The 16,351-nt window shown below is 47.6% G+C and overlaps 1 long non-coding RNA gene across 1 annotated transcript in view; it reads left to right on the top strand.

Moving 5' to 3' along the window:
- LOC126058536 (uncharacterized) overlaps positions 1 to 16,351 on the top strand; it is a 336,683-nt gene that overhangs the window by 277,874 nt on the left and 42,458 nt on the right. The window lies entirely within an intron of this gene.

The following is a 16,351-nucleotide window of genomic DNA, read 5'->3' as shown; positions in this document are numbered from 1 at the left end:
GGAAAATCATAGTATAAGCATTTTAGGCAAAACATCTAAGACGAGGGTAAGGGCAGAGAGAAGAGCTAAAATAGTGGAGATTGGTTGCGTCTGAGGGTAGGGAGAGATGATCTTATTGCAGTCTTCTAGTGATTTTGACTTTTTAAGCCAAGCACTCCAGGCATTTTTGGAGGCTTTTTGGTTTTTTTTTTTTTCCCCCATCGAGTTATAATGTGGACACAGGCTTGGTTGGGTCAGAAGTATTTACTTTTCTGGGGATGTTTCAGAAGATTCAGGCACACTTTTTTTTTTTAATAACTTATTTATTTGTTGTTGTTGACAATATGCACATCAGAATCAACAGTTTCTACGTGTACAATTAAGTGATATTGATTAGAGTCTTGAGTCGTACAGCCATCGTCACCCTCTTTTTCCGAGTTATGTCAGCACACTTTTGGAAGAATTCCTCAGCAGCCTCCTTCCACCACCTGTGTTAGTAATAACCACAGTCACCTGACCAGATGCTCCAGTAGCTGGAGCCAATGGAGAAGGCTACGGTAGAAAGATGGCAGACACACTCTGATATGTGTCTGCTTGGTCTCTCCATTTTGGCTCCTTGTCTTTATGAAGACGGGGTTGGGGTTGTGGCTTTAGAGCAGACCCGTGCACCACCTTAATGACCTCGTTTTTCTTTATGACCTGCTGAGGACTGAGTGATTGACAAGAAGTGTGTTAAATTCAGCTGCTAGCTCAGCTTTACCAATAAACCAAGGAAAGGAGCAAAGATTAGCCTAAAAGGTGGCTTTCAAGTCTGATTGAAGGAGTCATTTATTGCAGCTTCTGCCCTGGCAGAGGCTAAGATTTCTTATTTGCACTATTCTGTTCTGATAATTTGAGTTTCTGGTAACTGGTAGATAATCTTTATGTCTCACTGAGCTGAGGGTTCACAAAGCACCGTCTGACTTGTCTGCAAGGGAGCTAAGAGCATCCCCATTTTACAGGTGAAGAAAGTGAGATTTGCATTCATTCATCTGTCTAGCAAAGCTATCTCATAGGCACCAACTATGAGCCAGGGACTTTCCTGGGCACTGAGATACAGAGGTGAAAGTCAAGGCCCTTGCTCTCAAGAAGCCCAACCCATCCTAGGTAGATACAGAAGTAAATGTAAGTTATAGTGCTGTGGAATAAGTGCCAGTGAGAGTAGGAGAACACAGGAGAGTGGTGGTGACCCATTCATTCATTCACTCATTAAAATATATTCATTAAGGACTGAGGGCTAAGTACTGGCTGGAAGCTGGAGATATAGCTAGGAATAAACTAGATTCACTCTTGGCTTTCATCAACCTTAGAGTCAAGTTTGGCGGCTCTCGACCCTGGCTGTGAATTGGAATCACCTGGGGAGATTTATAAACTTCTCATGCTCAGGCGATACCCAAGACCAGCTACCTCAGAACCTGAGGGGATGGGGTCCGGGAACCAGTATTTTCTAAAGCGCCCCGAGTGATATCCATGTGCAGGCAAGTGGAGAACCACTGGCCCAAAGGAACACAGCAACAAGAAATCAATAACTGCACAATTTCAAGTGGTGATAAGTGTAACGAGGGGAACTCAAAGTGTGCTGGGAGGGAGGATGAAAGGTGGCAGGGATCTGTGCCACACACTCTAGGCCAAGGAGGCTTCTCTGAGGGGTGATATGTAATTTGGTGTCTGAAAGCCAAGGATGAGACAGAGCATTCAAGGAGGAGAGAGGAACGGGCTCTGAGGAGAGGGAGAACTTGGCCCGTGCCACGTCCTGGGAGGGCTGGTCAGGGGTGGCCCAGGAACAAATGGCTTTACATACGAAAATGGGAACAATTTTGCTAACGCTCTTGAGGAGAGAAAGGAAGGAAGGTGAAGGAAGGGGCAGGGAAGGGAAGAAGAGAGGGAAAACAGCTACCCTGCGGGAAGCTGAAGTTAGACAAGGAAAGTCCCAGGGATTTGTCCTCTGCCCTGTGCTCTCCTCTCCCCTCCCTTCTCTCCCACCTCTGGCTCCTCTCCTCTCTTCAGTCCCTCCCCTCCCCTTTCCTTCCTTCCTTTCTTTTTAAGAATGAGCATGTCCAATGTTTTGTTTTAAGGGATTCGAGCTGCTATGATGCAAACCCCTCTATCTTGGCACGTTCAGGGCCCACCTGGGTGAGCCTAGGGTTGCGGCTGTGTGTGCTTATACTGTAGAGATTAAGGGAAAGGATAAGTTTCCCATCTCAGGGCCTGTGCCCTGTGACACAGGGGGAGGGGGAGGGGGTAAAACTTTAAAGCGAGCCAGCAGGTGGGAGCAGGGGCTTGGGGCAGAGGCGGCCAGGACAGCCTAGCCTGTTGGGAATATACTAGGATAACAGGCATCTACTACTGGGGTTCTCCGGAGCTAGGTTGGGGTGCATGGTCATCCTAATCAAACGTGTGGCAGACACAGGAGGGCTGTCTTGGGCCTGTTTTTGCAGATGAGAAAGCCGAACCCCAACTCCCAGAGCTGGTGAGCAGAATAGCTGGATTCTGCACGTTGTAATATTCCGAAGTCCATGCGTTCATCTTCCATAGTGACATCCTGCCTTCTGATGCCCCTGCATTTTACTCATTTCTCCAAAGTACAGCTCCCTGCTGGGGAGGGGGTGGTGCTGGGCACTGCTAGCAGCCCCACTCCTTTGCCAGCACATTAGAGACACATCTTCTCCTCCAATCTGTTTATTCCCAGAGACATCCTGTTCTTACTTCCCCATATGGAGGCTCCCTCTGTGCCCAGCCCTGGGGACTGGGCAGCAAGAGGGGTGCTTTCCTTTTGCCAAATGCATAAGACTCTGCAGGTCTCAGAATTCTCAGCCCATCTGACTGTCCCACGGCTATTGTTCCTTCTTCACCCAGATTCCTGCTCATCATTCATGTGTGCACATTAAAGTGTATTAAGCTCTCCTTGAATCCACTGAATGTTTATTGAGCAAAAGCACAGGAGTCCCTGGGTGGTGCAAGTGGTTAAGCACTCAGCTACTAACTGAAAGATCGGAAGTTTGAATCCACCCAGAGGTGCCTCAGAAGAAAGACTTGGGGATCTGCTTCCGAAAGACCACAGCCATTGGAAACTCTAGAGAACACAGTTCTACTTTGAATCAACTCGATGGCAACTGATTTGGTTTTTAGTTTAGGACCTCTATTAAGTGTCGGGGATTAAAAAGAATGAGGCACATACTCTTGGCCCTCAAGGAGCTCACGACCACTATAGGAGGCAAATGGGTAAAAGCCCCCATTATCCAATCAACAAAGTACTGGGAGCACACAAGGAAGGGAAAGGCTATTGCCACCTGCCATGAAGAGTCAGTGACATTTTCTTAGAAGAGGTGGCAGTACTGGGTAGTTACATCCATTTACCCACCCACCATTCATCTATCTATCCATCCAACAATTGTGCTTAAATACATTGATGCCTAACGAGCCCTGACTGCTCAATGTAATGGTTCTCCAAATATTTATGGGCTTCTACGGGCCAGGCTCTGTTCTGCAGACACAAGGCTTAGGAGTGAGCGTGCCCTTGTGGAACTTAGAGTCTACTGCAACTGGGTCCCTAAGTGTGCTGAGGATATGAATCGCCTGGGGAATTTACGAACAACATGGATTCCCAAAACTCACTCTAGAAATCTGGATAATGAAATGAGGAGAGCAATTTCAGACTGCTATGAAGTGTCCCAGGAGATTCAGCTGGGTCACACTTCCAAAGAATCAGCCATTGAAATCCCTGTGGAGCACAGTTCTGATACACATGAAGTCACCATGAGTTGGAGTTGGCGTCAACTCAATGGCAACTGCAGAGAGTTGCTCACCACCCTGGCAGTTACAGTCATCTCCTCTTTGTGCCATTCTTCTCCTGCCCTTTATTCTTCCTTCCAAATCTCACTATGTTACAGCCATGGCCCCTGAGGGACAGCAGGCAGAAGCAATACAGTCCCTGGGTTCTCTGAGCTCCCAGAGGGCAGGGCTGGCATCCTGGGCAACTCCTCAGTCATTTGGCCTCCAGAAGCCCTGCCTTTTCCAGCCTTTGCCACTTCTTCATGGCAAACACCTGGGCTCCTCTTCGTCTCTGTCAAAATGGCTCTGGATTCTGGGAACAGGAACCTCACTTACAGGGTCTTTTTCTCTCCTAATGGGTGAGTTGGGTGGGTGCCTAGAAACCTATTAAAGTTGTTGATTCATTAATTGAATTGTTCCCCTCTCTCCCTTGGCCTAAAGACTCCAGCGTAATCACAGTATGATTCGGGGGCTGCACTTGGGTGATTCAGTGAAGAGGGGGAAGCCTGCAGGGGAGGAGTCTGGCTGCAGGGCCCTCAGTGCGATAACCCTTCCAACCCTCCTACCTCAGGGCTCACTGGGAGCCTGCAGTGGGCCAAGCAAAGCAGACTCGATGGCGAGAGGGATGTGGCCCTCGTTCCCATGGGGTCCATAGTCCAATGGAGAAGACTCATGAGTGAATGAAGCACCCATGCAGGAATGCTGCCACCTGCTCTAAGACACTTTCCTTGCTCGAATCATCTGCCCTCATCCCAACCCCAAAAAAGTCAAAGCATAATTTGCCCATTTTTCTAAGCCTCTCTCAGCCTGGGCATCCCCCTGATCAAGCTGACACCACTTAGCACTGAGGAATTAGTGCCTGTCCTTCAGTAAAGCATGGACTCTTTAATTTCAGGGACAGAAACCTACTAATTTCTGAATCTTTAATGCTTATCCCAGCATGTGACACATGACAGGCACTATAGATGTTTGGGTCATCAATGAATGAATGAATAGATGGATAGTTGAATGGATGGATGGATGGATGGATGAGGAAAGCTCTGACTAGCTTTTCTGAAACTTTATTACTGTCACAGTCCAGCTGTATCAGGAAGCTTGACCCATTGAAATCTTCAATTACAGCACAGATTCTGATTTGTAAACTGTGGGGTTGATGTAATTTGTCACTACTTTTGTTGTTTTATGCAGCATTTTATTATACACGGACCCGGTAAACACCAAGTAGAAAAGGTGAATTCCAGAGAGCGTCATTCTTATGCCACTCAGTGAAAGAAAAGATGGCCTGTAATCCCAGCCCATTCCTGTTCCCCAGAACAACAGGAACAGCACCACAGCTAGAGTGATGGGCAGCTCCTGGGATTCAGTGAAGAGAGGTTCTGGACCCTTCCCAGGGAGGAGGGATGCAGAGTTTGAGTGCTCTTCACACCTCGTGAAGTTAATTGATTCAAAGCCCCAGCAGCCCCGGGAGGCTGATTGCTGGCAAGAATGAGGCTCAATTCCAGCCTTCAGAGGTTGGATAACGCAAGGAGAAATATTCACGAGGGAAAGCACCCGAAGGAGCACAAATGGATTGATGGAGGGGAAGGAAGGAGAGCTAAGAGGTTGGAATAGTCCGTAAAAGGCGTGGGATGCAGCTCCAGCCAGATCAAGAAGTCAAGATGAGTAGAGATACACCAGCCAGGCCCCACATGCCAAGAGCAGAGGCCCCTCAATGAAGTCAAGGAGGGGCAAACTGGGCTGTAGTAAAAGGAAGGCCTTCTCAACCTCACAAGCCCTGGAGACCTCCCCCACCCCGGGAAAGAATATTTCAAGTTAAAATTACATTTTCCCTATGAACATTATTACGTCTATCTCACATTCCTCCTCTGCTTCCTTCTCCTCGAACAGCTGTCATCTGGGCTTTTCCAAGGGGCATTCATAGATACTTTTAGATACCGTCCTTACAAAGAACTGAGGCAGAGGTGAAATAACTTGGCCGGGGTCACAGTTTGTGGCTGGAGCGGGACAGAGAATACACAATTTCCTTTGGCCAGTGGAGTCCTTTTCATCCTATTACAAATGAGCCCATCATTCTCAGGATGAGTTTGCCCCAGACAGGAATATGTCTTTCTTTTGAACGCTTGACTGAAATGTAACATCGCTGCTCTGGTTAGCTGCCATCGAGTCGGCCCCAGCTAACGGCGACCCCTGCACAGCAGAAGGAAACGCTGCCTGGTGCTGTGCCGTGGTCAGCTGTGGATTGGATGGGGTTCGGTTGTGACCCACAGGGTTGTCACTGGCTGATTTTTGGAAGTTGATCACCAGGCCTTTCTTCCTAGTCTGTTTTAGCCTGAAAACTGCTGAAACCCATTCAGCATCATAGTAAGTCACGAGCCTCTGCTGACTAATGCGTGCTGGCTGTGCGTGAGGTGTATTGGCTGGGAAATTCTCGAACAATCTCTGAGCCTCGGTTTCTTCATCTTTAACATGGGCACGATGACACCCTGAAGCATGTTTATGAGAGTTAGGCAAGATATCAAAGGGATTTAACATAGTACCTGGTACTTGATGAGTGGCAACAAATACAGGTGGTCTTGCTGCCTTCTTCAGTAGGTTCTCACATAGAAGTGGACTAAGGCTCTGGGATGAAATACTTTACCTACAACACAACAACCAGAGTAAAATTTTACATTATTATTATGGTTTGTAAAGAGGAAAAAAAAATCACAGTGTAGAAGCGGAGGTGGGGTGGACCGGCACTGCAAAATTTTTAACTAGGATGGAGCCTCTGAGTTGAAAGAACAAGAACCGCTTGAGGGGATCACAGAGGGATGTGAAAGGAAGCTGCGCATTGGCAGAGCAGGAGCTGACCCCTCCTCCTTCTTCACGCTCCAGTCTTGGCAGTGTCACCTTGCAGAGAAGCAGGGAGCCAGGATGCTTTGAAGGGTGTTCAGTATGTTCTCACCTGCTGGGAGGGTGGGGGCAACGAAGGGAGCCGGGTAGCGCATCAAAGCCCTCGGCTGTCTGTCGGGGGTGTTGGGCAGGCAGGAATTTTAGTCTCGCTGGACAGGTTTTGATAATCTAAAGGCAAGAGCACTGCCATTCTGCTAGCCCAGGAGAAGATGCTGAGGTTTTTCTCCAAAGTCAAAAGCAGAATAAAGACTTTCACTGCTGACAAGGAAACGAGTGACCCACAAAGGAAAAGACTGATGAGAGGGTCTCTCCAGGGGCTGCCTGGGGGATAAAATCATGAAACTGCCTGGCTTTGACAGTGTCTCCCTCCCCCCTCCCTTCTGAGGCCAATTCAGGGCTGATCTGAGGCCGAGCCCACAGCAAACCATGGGCTATTATTTGAAGGATGTGGGGGAGGGACCCATTTCAAATTTTCCTCCCTCGCTCTGGGTTCTAGTCATTAAAAGTCATGCCCAGGTACCCAAGTGATATGTTAGCTCAAAGTTCTGTGTGTTTATTTATACCAGTCTGCATACCGTGAAGAGTTCTAAGTACCTTACCAGAACATAGTCACTAGAAGTTAAGACACAAATAAGAATTACAAAGGGCCAAGTATAAATAAAGCTGGTGCTGGTTGTTAATTGCCGTCAAGTCAGTTCCGACACATTGCTCCATAAGAGATTCAAGGCTGGGACCTTTCACGTACAGGTCGCCAGGCCTGTCTTCCAAGGCACCTCTGGGTGGGTTTGAATTGACAACCTTTCAGCTAGTAGTCAAGTGCTTAACCCTTCGTACCTCCCAGGGACTCCATAAATAAAGGTGTTGTTGTTAATTGCCATCGAGTCGATTCCGACCCATGGCGACCCGGTGTGGGCAGACTAGAACTGTGCTCCATAGGGTTTTCAAGGCTGTGACCCTTCAGAAGCAGATTGTCAGTCTTCCAAGGCACGTCTGGGTGGATTCCAACCTTCAGCCTTTCAGCTAATAGTCAAGTGTTTAATGGTTTGCACCACCCAGGGACTCCATAAATAAAGGTACAAAGTTACAAAGAGAAGTAAAAAGAATACAAATGTGAAAGGCATAAGGGTCAATATACCAAACCAAAACTCATTGCCACCAAGTTCGCTTCTGACTCATAGTGACCCTAAAGACAGAGTAGAACTGCCCCATAGGGTTTTTGAGGCCATAATCTTTACGGAAGCAGATTGCTACATCTTGCTCTCACGAGGGTCTATATAGGTGCTAAAACTGAATCTGAAATTTTTCTCTTAGTTTCTTGGCTGGAAAAAAAAAGTAGAAGATGTAGTCAGTTATACAGTTCATATTATGAGGGAGGAAAAACTCACATGTTAGCATATTTAAGGCTCTGAGAAGTCCTGCAGCAGATAACAAAATAACAACATCAACAATAGCTGGTTATTGAACTCTTACTGTGCTCCAGGCACCGTTCGAAGCTCACTACTCCTGTAATCTCATGATGACCCCTTGGAGTGGAGGTCCATTGGCGCCTGGCACCACTGTGACCTCCTTCTTGGGTGCCCTCTGGAAACGCAAAGGCTGGGACTCCGAAAACAACATGGCCTGTGCTCTTACTCATGAGCTTCTAGTTGGGAGAAAAGGTCCCCAGCGAGATGCCCTGTGGCCCGAGGGGATGGTGGAAGTGAGGCTGAAGCCTGTTTCTCCTCTCTAGGGGGCATGGCCTGGGGCCGCCAATGCCCAGCCGCCAGCTCTGGGTGCAGAGAGGCAGGGGCAGTGGTGATAGTGACTGAGGGATTGAGTTTTTAATCCAGGTCTTGGCGGCTTCCTGAGCCCAGAATTGTGGCTACCCTGGTTGTTCAAGTAACGCCCTACAATTCCTTGCTTTTCGGATTGCGGCCGAGGCTGTGGCTTCCTGGTCACCCAGTCAACCGGCTTTCTTTTTTTCTGGGAGTTACTGGGAGAGGCCCAACCTGGACTTTTCTCCTTTGGCCTTTCCAAAGATTTTTGTCACACCTAATTCCCTATATGAATCCCTTTGGGCTTGGAATACCCTCCCCAAGCCTCATCTTTGTTGATTTTTAGCTGCAAGGAGAAGAGCAATGTAACCAAAGCTCAGTAAATAGCAGGCGTTCCCGGGAGGCCTTCCTTCCAGTTGCTGGCTCTTGGTGCGCTGACCCTCTCCTCTGCCCTCTCGCCCACTCAGGGACTCAGGGTCATTCATTGTGTTTATGATAAGTGCTTCAGGAAGATACGATGCTTGACCCTGGCTAAGGAACCATTCAGTCTCACCGTTGCTCTGGGAACTTTTCCCACCCAGTTGCCTCCCAACCTTCTGGACCCCTTTGCCAGGTGGCTGGATGGAGCCGTGCACTAGGGGCCCCACAGCAGAGGGAGATGCCTGATAACCCAATGAAGGGGGTGGTGCACCACAGCAGCTGAAACCAGGGGAGGACAAATGTCAGCATGGCCACAGGCTGGGTGGTGCAGGGCCTGGGAGGGGGAGCCCTGTGCTGGCCCTGGCACTTGCTGGAGTGCTACCTTGGATAAGTCTTTTGGCCTTTCAGTGCTGAGAGGACAAGAAGGCCCTTGGCCTGGTCCTTCCTGCTCACTTTCCTTCCTGCTTGCTTCCCACCCTATCAGCTGTGCCCAGGCACGTCACCACTCTGCAGATTCACGAGCCTCCTGGTATCTCTGAATCCTGGCTCTCCGCTGTCCAGCTGGATAACTTTGAACTGAGCCTCCGTTTTCATGGTTTTTCTTCCCAGTATCTATTCACCCTGCTCTTAGTAACCGTTCCCCACATTGCTTCAGGAACACCACTCCTGACCCCGACTTAGTGCAGCTGCTTTGGATGATGTCTTAGTTACCTAGCACTGCTCTATCAGGAATTCCACAAGTGGGTGGCTTTAAAGAATAGAACTTAATTTTCTCACAGTTCAGGAGGCTAGAAGTCCAAATTCAGGGTGTCGACTCTAGGGAAGGTCTTTTTTTGTTTGTTTTATTCAGATTTTAGTGACAGGCCTCAACCCCTGGTGTTCTTAGTTGTGTTTGGGTGCATCTGCTCCTGTCATCCAATGAAGTCTTCCTCTGTGTGTCTGATTCTATGTCTGTGTTCCCTTCTTAAAGGACATCATTCTGCAGGAATTAGGTTCATTCCACTATGGCATGACCTCACTAACATAATGAAGGAAAAACCCTATTTCCAAACGGATCATATCTGCAGGTACAGAGGCCAGGTCGTCCGTACCTATTTTGGGGGGACAAAATTAAATCCACAACACGTAGTGGAGAAATGGAGAATGAACAAGTCCTGATGACATCATGCAAGGTCCTGGATTCAACTCTATCTGAAGCCGAACTACTCCCTAAACTTCTTTTCAGTTCCCGAGCCAATAAATTTCCTTTAATACTTAACTCAATTTGAGTTGGTTTTCTGCTACTTATAACCAAAAAAGTCTTACTAATAATTTCACCATCTATTAGATGGATGTGTTAGTTGCTAGTTTTATCCTCTCAGCACTGTCCTGGTGACACAATGGTTAAAGTGCTTGGCTGCTAACTGAAAGGTTGGCAGCTCAAATTCACCAGCCGCATTGCAAGAGAAAGATATGGCAGCCTGCTTCTGCAAAGATGAAAACAAAAGACCCAAACCCGTTGCCATCAAGTCAATTCCAACTCATAGCAACCCCCTAGAACTGTCCCATAGGGTTTCTAAGAAGCGGCTGGTGGATTTGAACTGCCATACTTTTGGTTAGCGGTGAACACTGAACCACTGCACCCTCAGGGCTTCACTCCCAGGGCTGGTAGGAGGAGTAATGTGCTGATGCACCGAGTACTGTGTAGTGCGGTACAGGACAGACAGGAGTGTGATCCTTGAGACATACTGCTCCAGAGTTAACCCAGGGGCCATGGGGCAGGTGACATGAACTGGCCCCTAGGAGGGTCATTCCCAGGGCCTTAGCCTCGTTCGCACATTCTCCTCCGTGAAAAATGAGAAATGTCCCAGAGCTGAGGATAGCTATCCTGCAGTCCCCGAGGGAGAACAGTGAGGTGTTTTACCGAAAGACCAGAGAATCAGAAGTTTCCTTCAGCAGGCTTTAACTAAGCAACAAGATGAAACATCAGGAGGACCACGAAGCACCGCAAGGCTGACCTGCGTTTCTCGTGCCCGTGCACCGTGAGAGATAGCCAGCTTTGAAATAAAGGTAGTTTATCATTCATCTGCCACATCTCTTTGTTGCCATTAACACTCTCAGCCCAGAGAGCCAGCCTGCCTCCCTCCCTGTCACACAGGAGTGGGGAGACAGGTGGGCTTCCATGCTTGAAAGTTTGGAAAGAAAAATTGAGCGGTGATTTTAGAATGGTGCCTCTGGCTCTGCCAGAGCGAATAGGTCATTTCACCCGGGGCTGGATGTAGGGAGAGAGGACAGGGAGAGGAGGGGAGGCAGGAGTGGAAGAGGAAGAGGCCTGCAGTCAGGGAGCAAGGAGGGGTGCCAGGGAAGGCAAAAGGAATGAAAAAGAAAAGAGAACACCAAGGGAAGAAGGACGGAGGGGAGGAGGAGGAGTAGAAGGATGTGGGGAAAAAGGCTAGTCTTAGCGCGCTGAAGAAAGCAAAGACTTCTGTGACAAGGTCAGGAAACAGGGAAAGGTGTCTCCTGGCCACTCCAGCATAATGGCCAGTCTCTCCGTGGTGCACTCACTGCCAGTGGTGGAGAGGTCGGCAGCTGCCACTTCCTTCTCTGTGAGAGTCACTCCTTGCTTCAGTTCCACTTTGCATTTTCTCTAAGTTGTCCTGTTCTGATTACCGTCTCTTGTGTTAGAGAATTTCCTCAAATATGCATCTGGCCATCTTTGTTCATTTGCATTTAAGAGAGGGACCCCAGAAAGCCAGATGGAAGTTCTGAAGGCCATGGGTGGGGCTTGTGGACAGAGAGGATCTCCATGAGTGACGGAAATGGAGCATTCCTTGGGGGAGAATTCCTCACGTCAGTAACTGTAGTCTCTCCTCTTGCGCTACTCAGATCAGTCAGAAAAGGATATTTTGACCTCTCGCTTTGAGACTTCAGGCCAGGCTACCTCAACCTGGGAACATTCAGTATGCAAACATTCATTTAATCCCCCTGTTTCCAATAAGTTATGCCTGATCTCAACTGTCTCCCAGTCCATAGACCCTCTGTATAAAGTTTCTGTCTGGATAGGTGGGGGGCAGTCACACACAGGGGTCTACGGAGCTAGGCAGTTCCTAAAATGACTCCACCAGCCTTCCTGTTTTTAACTTCACCTTTACCCTCCCTGGACTCCCTGAGTGGGGCGAACCGTTAACATGAAAGGCTGGAGGTAGGAGTCCACCCACAGGCACCTCGGAAGAAAGGCCTGGTGATCTACTTCTGAAGACTCCCCCGTTGAAGACGGTGTGGACCACGGTTCTCCTCTGACACACACACGTGGGGTTGCCATGAATCGGTTCACTTGATGACAGCTGTTTTTTTTACTTTCTCTTCCAGAGATTTTATGGGTTCTGGGGTTCACTCGAGTTGTTCTTTGCCTTTACCTGCTGATAGTTTAAGATTCGGCTTCACTGGGCTTTCTAATGTAACCCTCACCCATATATCTGCTTTCCAACTCAGAATTTTTTTCTTTTTGTGAACTCCCCTCCCGTTCTCTCTGTGCTCATGGGTTTAGGCCTTTCGGAAATCCCTTTGTCGTCACCTTAGTTTTTGATTTTATTTTTGTGGGGGGAGGGGCAGGGAGCAGAAATAAATGTGTGTTCAATGTCTGTCGTGGTTACCTGGCAGGCTGCGTTAGTGTTTAAAGACATAAACAGCGCTTCAGGTGAATTTCTTTCACCGAGGCACTTGTCTCACTAGCGGGCCCCCCAGGCCCTCTCAGGACATCCATGCCTGATGTTAGCACACTGGTGGGAAAGCTGAGAAACTCTGATGAGATGCTGCGAAGACGTGAGTTCTACTCCTTCCTCATCTGCCAAAGACAAATATTTGGCTCACGTGGATGACAGATGGACTCCTCTCTCTGTTTCTTCATCCTTTCCCCTCGAAGCAAAGAAAGTTTAGAAAGGTGATCGCACCTCGGCCAGGTAGACTTTTTAAGGTAAAAGCTAATTAATTTAAGTGTCATTGTCAACTTGTTACCAGGCTCTAGGCTTAGTATTTAAAATGTCAACCACCCCGTCTCTGTGACTGGTGGGAAATTAGAAATGACTTATCTAGATAAGCAGACATCCAAGGTGAACACCTAGAGAGTTTGATTTAAGAGTTGGGGAAGGAGGGCCACCAAGTCTGAATGATGGCAGCAAACAGTTAAGGTAAATTTATGAAACCAAAACCAAACCCATTGCCATTGAGTTGATTCTGACTCATAGCGAATGTATATGACAGAGTAGAACTGTCCCATATGGTTACCAGGGAGTGGCTGGTGGATTTGAACTGCTGACCTTCTTTCTGGTTAGCAGCTGAATGCTTAACCATTACCGTGGTAATTGTGACTATTTAGTTTATAAAGCACAGTAGCCACTGTTAGAGAACACAAACAGTTCCATCCCTGGCATTGGACTTGTATCTGTCTGGGTCCTGTTAGGAGGCACAGAAGGGAGCCCTGGGCCCAAGAGGGCAGCCTGAGGGAGCCCATCCAGAGTGGACCCCAGGCAGGAGCAGAGATAGCTGTGTGGACCACACTTACACGCAGAGTAAAGGGATGGCATCAGTAAGGGCAGCAAGGATGCAGGTGATTCTTGTGAGGGGTAAGTCCAGGACAAGTGGAGACTGCAGGAGTTGGGTGGGGTGAAGGCTCAGGGCTGAGCCTGTGAAGAGTGAGTGAGCACTGAAACCCCTTGCTTGCAGGCAGCTGGCCATTGCGTAGTCACATAATGATCCAGCCCCAGCCTGGGTGGCCAGAAAGAAGATACAAAGACGGAGGGAGCGTGTAAGATGAGAGAGGTACAGAAAGCATAGGCTTTCAGACAATCGCTAGTAGAATGGACGAGATCTACACGGTGTGCAATGACCTGGCCAAGGTACCCAGAATACAACAGCCTGGGCTGGCTGGTAGGTGTGCACCGATGAAGTGGTTTATCAAGTAACCGATACTACCGGCTCACCTCTGCCCCTTCTCTCTCTCGGGCATGTGACAGAGCACAGTCACCTTATGGATGACCTCCAGTTCCACTCCACTAACTTCTAGGTGGTGTGCTAATGTTTTTAAATACTAATGGGAATCTTTCCCCAAGTTTTTTCCTGACTTCTAGGTAGGGAGGAAGCCCTGGTGGTGTAGTGGGTAAGTGCTACAGCTGTTAACCGAAAAGGTCTGCAGTTTGAGTCCACCAGGCGCTCCTTGGAAACTCTGTAGGGGCAGTTCTACTCTGTCCTATAGGGTCACTGTGAGTCGAAAATTGATGCAATGGGTTTTTCTGGGTTTTCTGGATAGAGATAATACCAAAAAAAAGGGGGGGGGGCGGTGTCCTATGCTTTTAAGATAAAAAAAAAAAGGCCTTTTGAAGAATGGAAACAACTTTGGTGAAGAGAATAGATTAAAGAACTAGATGAAGATCCAGGCCACCTACTCCCCTCATAAGCCTGGTTGAAAATTTGCTAGTTTAGAAGAAGAAAAGAATTAGGGAGACAAACACTGGGGACACAGCGGATCCTTAGTATGAGGCACTGTGCCTGGTCCCCACCTTCTTCTGGACCTCCGTTTTTCTGATTTTGGAGCGATGTGGCAGACTTCTGGGCATCCCTCAATATCCACTCGGGCTTTTCTCAGTAATAGCATTCTGGTTGGGTGGGTGGCTCTCATATCTCTTTGTTGCTATTGTTGTTGTTCTTTTTTTAATATGACTTATTTTTGTTGTTGAGAATATACACAGAAAACACACACCAACTCAACAGTTTGTACATGTACAATTTGGTGACATTGGTTACACTCTTTGAGTTATACAGTGGCTTTCATATTTCTTAATCTTCACATGCCAATAAACCTCAAAATATAATGTTGTATATTTCATGTAAGCAGTCATGCATTTTAAAGAAATGATGAGGTTTAAAAAAATGTGGTCTTTTAGGTTCAGGGATGTATTTCCCATTCCTTGGTCACTGAATTTCTTTCTGAAGATTTGAGTTTCTATTTGGTGTTGTTGCCTTCAGCCTGACTTCTCTTAGCATTTCTTGGAGTGATGATCTGCTAGTGATAAATTCTATTAGTTTTTTTTTTTTAATCTATAAATGTAAATGTTTTGTCTTTATTCTTGAAGAATATTTTTATTGAACATAGAATCCTGGGTTAAGAGTCTAAAATACTTACTCTCTGGCCTTTTACAGAAAATATTGGCCAACCCCTGATGTAGAGATACTCCAGGCAACCCTCCATAAATATGATTTCTTATTACTAGGACTTTCGTAAGAATGAGATGGTAGGAAGTTTAATGTTTCATTTTTCTGGCAAAAACTTGGCCTAGAAACAGCCTGGCTTGCTGCTTAAATGCAGATCTGTATGCTTTTATAAACTGAGTATCAGGGGCTTAGAATTCTTCAGCAAGTTCCCACAGGTAGTGAGGCCAGGACATGGGTCAGAGCTGGGTCATGTCGCTCCAAGGTTTGTGCACTTTCTACAACACCCACAGAATTTCCCCATTCTTGGAAAAAACGTTCTTCTAACGCAGCCTTTTGGGAAGCTTTGTGGAGAGAGCAATTAAGAGTCTGGCTTGAACTACTAGATCATCTCAGGCTCAGAACCTCTTAAGGTCAGAGGCCAATCAACTGGCCTCCTCCTGCTGCATCTGTCTTTGTTCACTTTTCCCCAGCTCTCTTTTAAGACAGGCACGTTGGCTTTTATGCCTTAGCATAGCACCTTCCGCTTCGCTGCAGGAGACGCTATCCTGGAGGTCTGTTTCACATAGTATTCACCAAGTCATAGCCCTGCTTCTCTGCTCTTTGCCGACCTTTTTTTTTTTTTTGCTTATAAGTTAAATTGGGTAAATGACTGCCCCTTTCATGGATGAAGAGGAGCCCTGGTGGTGCAGTGGTTAAAGTGATCGACTGCTAACTGAAAGGTCAGCAGCTCGAAACCACCAACAGCTCCATGGGGGAAAGAGGTGGCACTCTGCTTCTGTAGAGATTTACAGCCTTGGAAAACACAATAGGGTCACTATGGGTCGTAATCGACTCAATGGCAGTGGGTCCCCCCCCCCACCCCGCCCCGTGGATGAAAAGTCTAGTCCTCATTTTCTTGTTGTTACGATGCAAAGAGGTGTTCTCCAGACCAGCAAGTACAGGGGAATCACACGCTGTTTCTTAGCACTGCTTATGCTTTCTTCAGAATGTTTCTTGATACAAAAATTATTATTCACAATTTATTCCTAATAGTGCTCTTTGGGCAGTGGGAGGCAGAGAGGAAGGAAGAGAAGAGGTGGGGTGGTGGGGAACTATAATCATCGATGAAGTCGGAGTAACCTGAGACAACAGTGCAGCCCAGTCAGTGAGTAGGACCCTCGCTGCATTTGGGTGGCCTCTGTGTTTTTATGTGGGGAGATGTTGGCATTTGTGAACTCTGGCTGGGGACACGCAGTTGCTGTACTCTTCTCTGTTCTTTTTTGCATGTTGAAAATTTGTATCTCCTGCCAAAAACTCTCCAATGAATTCCA

The sequence above is a fragment of the Elephas maximus genome, chromosome 15, assembly GCF_024166365.1.
Source record: "Elephas maximus indicus isolate mEleMax1 chromosome 15, mEleMax1 primary haplotype, whole genome shotgun sequence".
Classification (NCBI taxonomy): domain Eukaryota; kingdom Metazoa; phylum Chordata; class Mammalia; order Proboscidea; family Elephantidae; genus Elephas; species Elephas maximus.
This window is presented reverse-complemented; position numbering and strand designations above follow the sequence as displayed.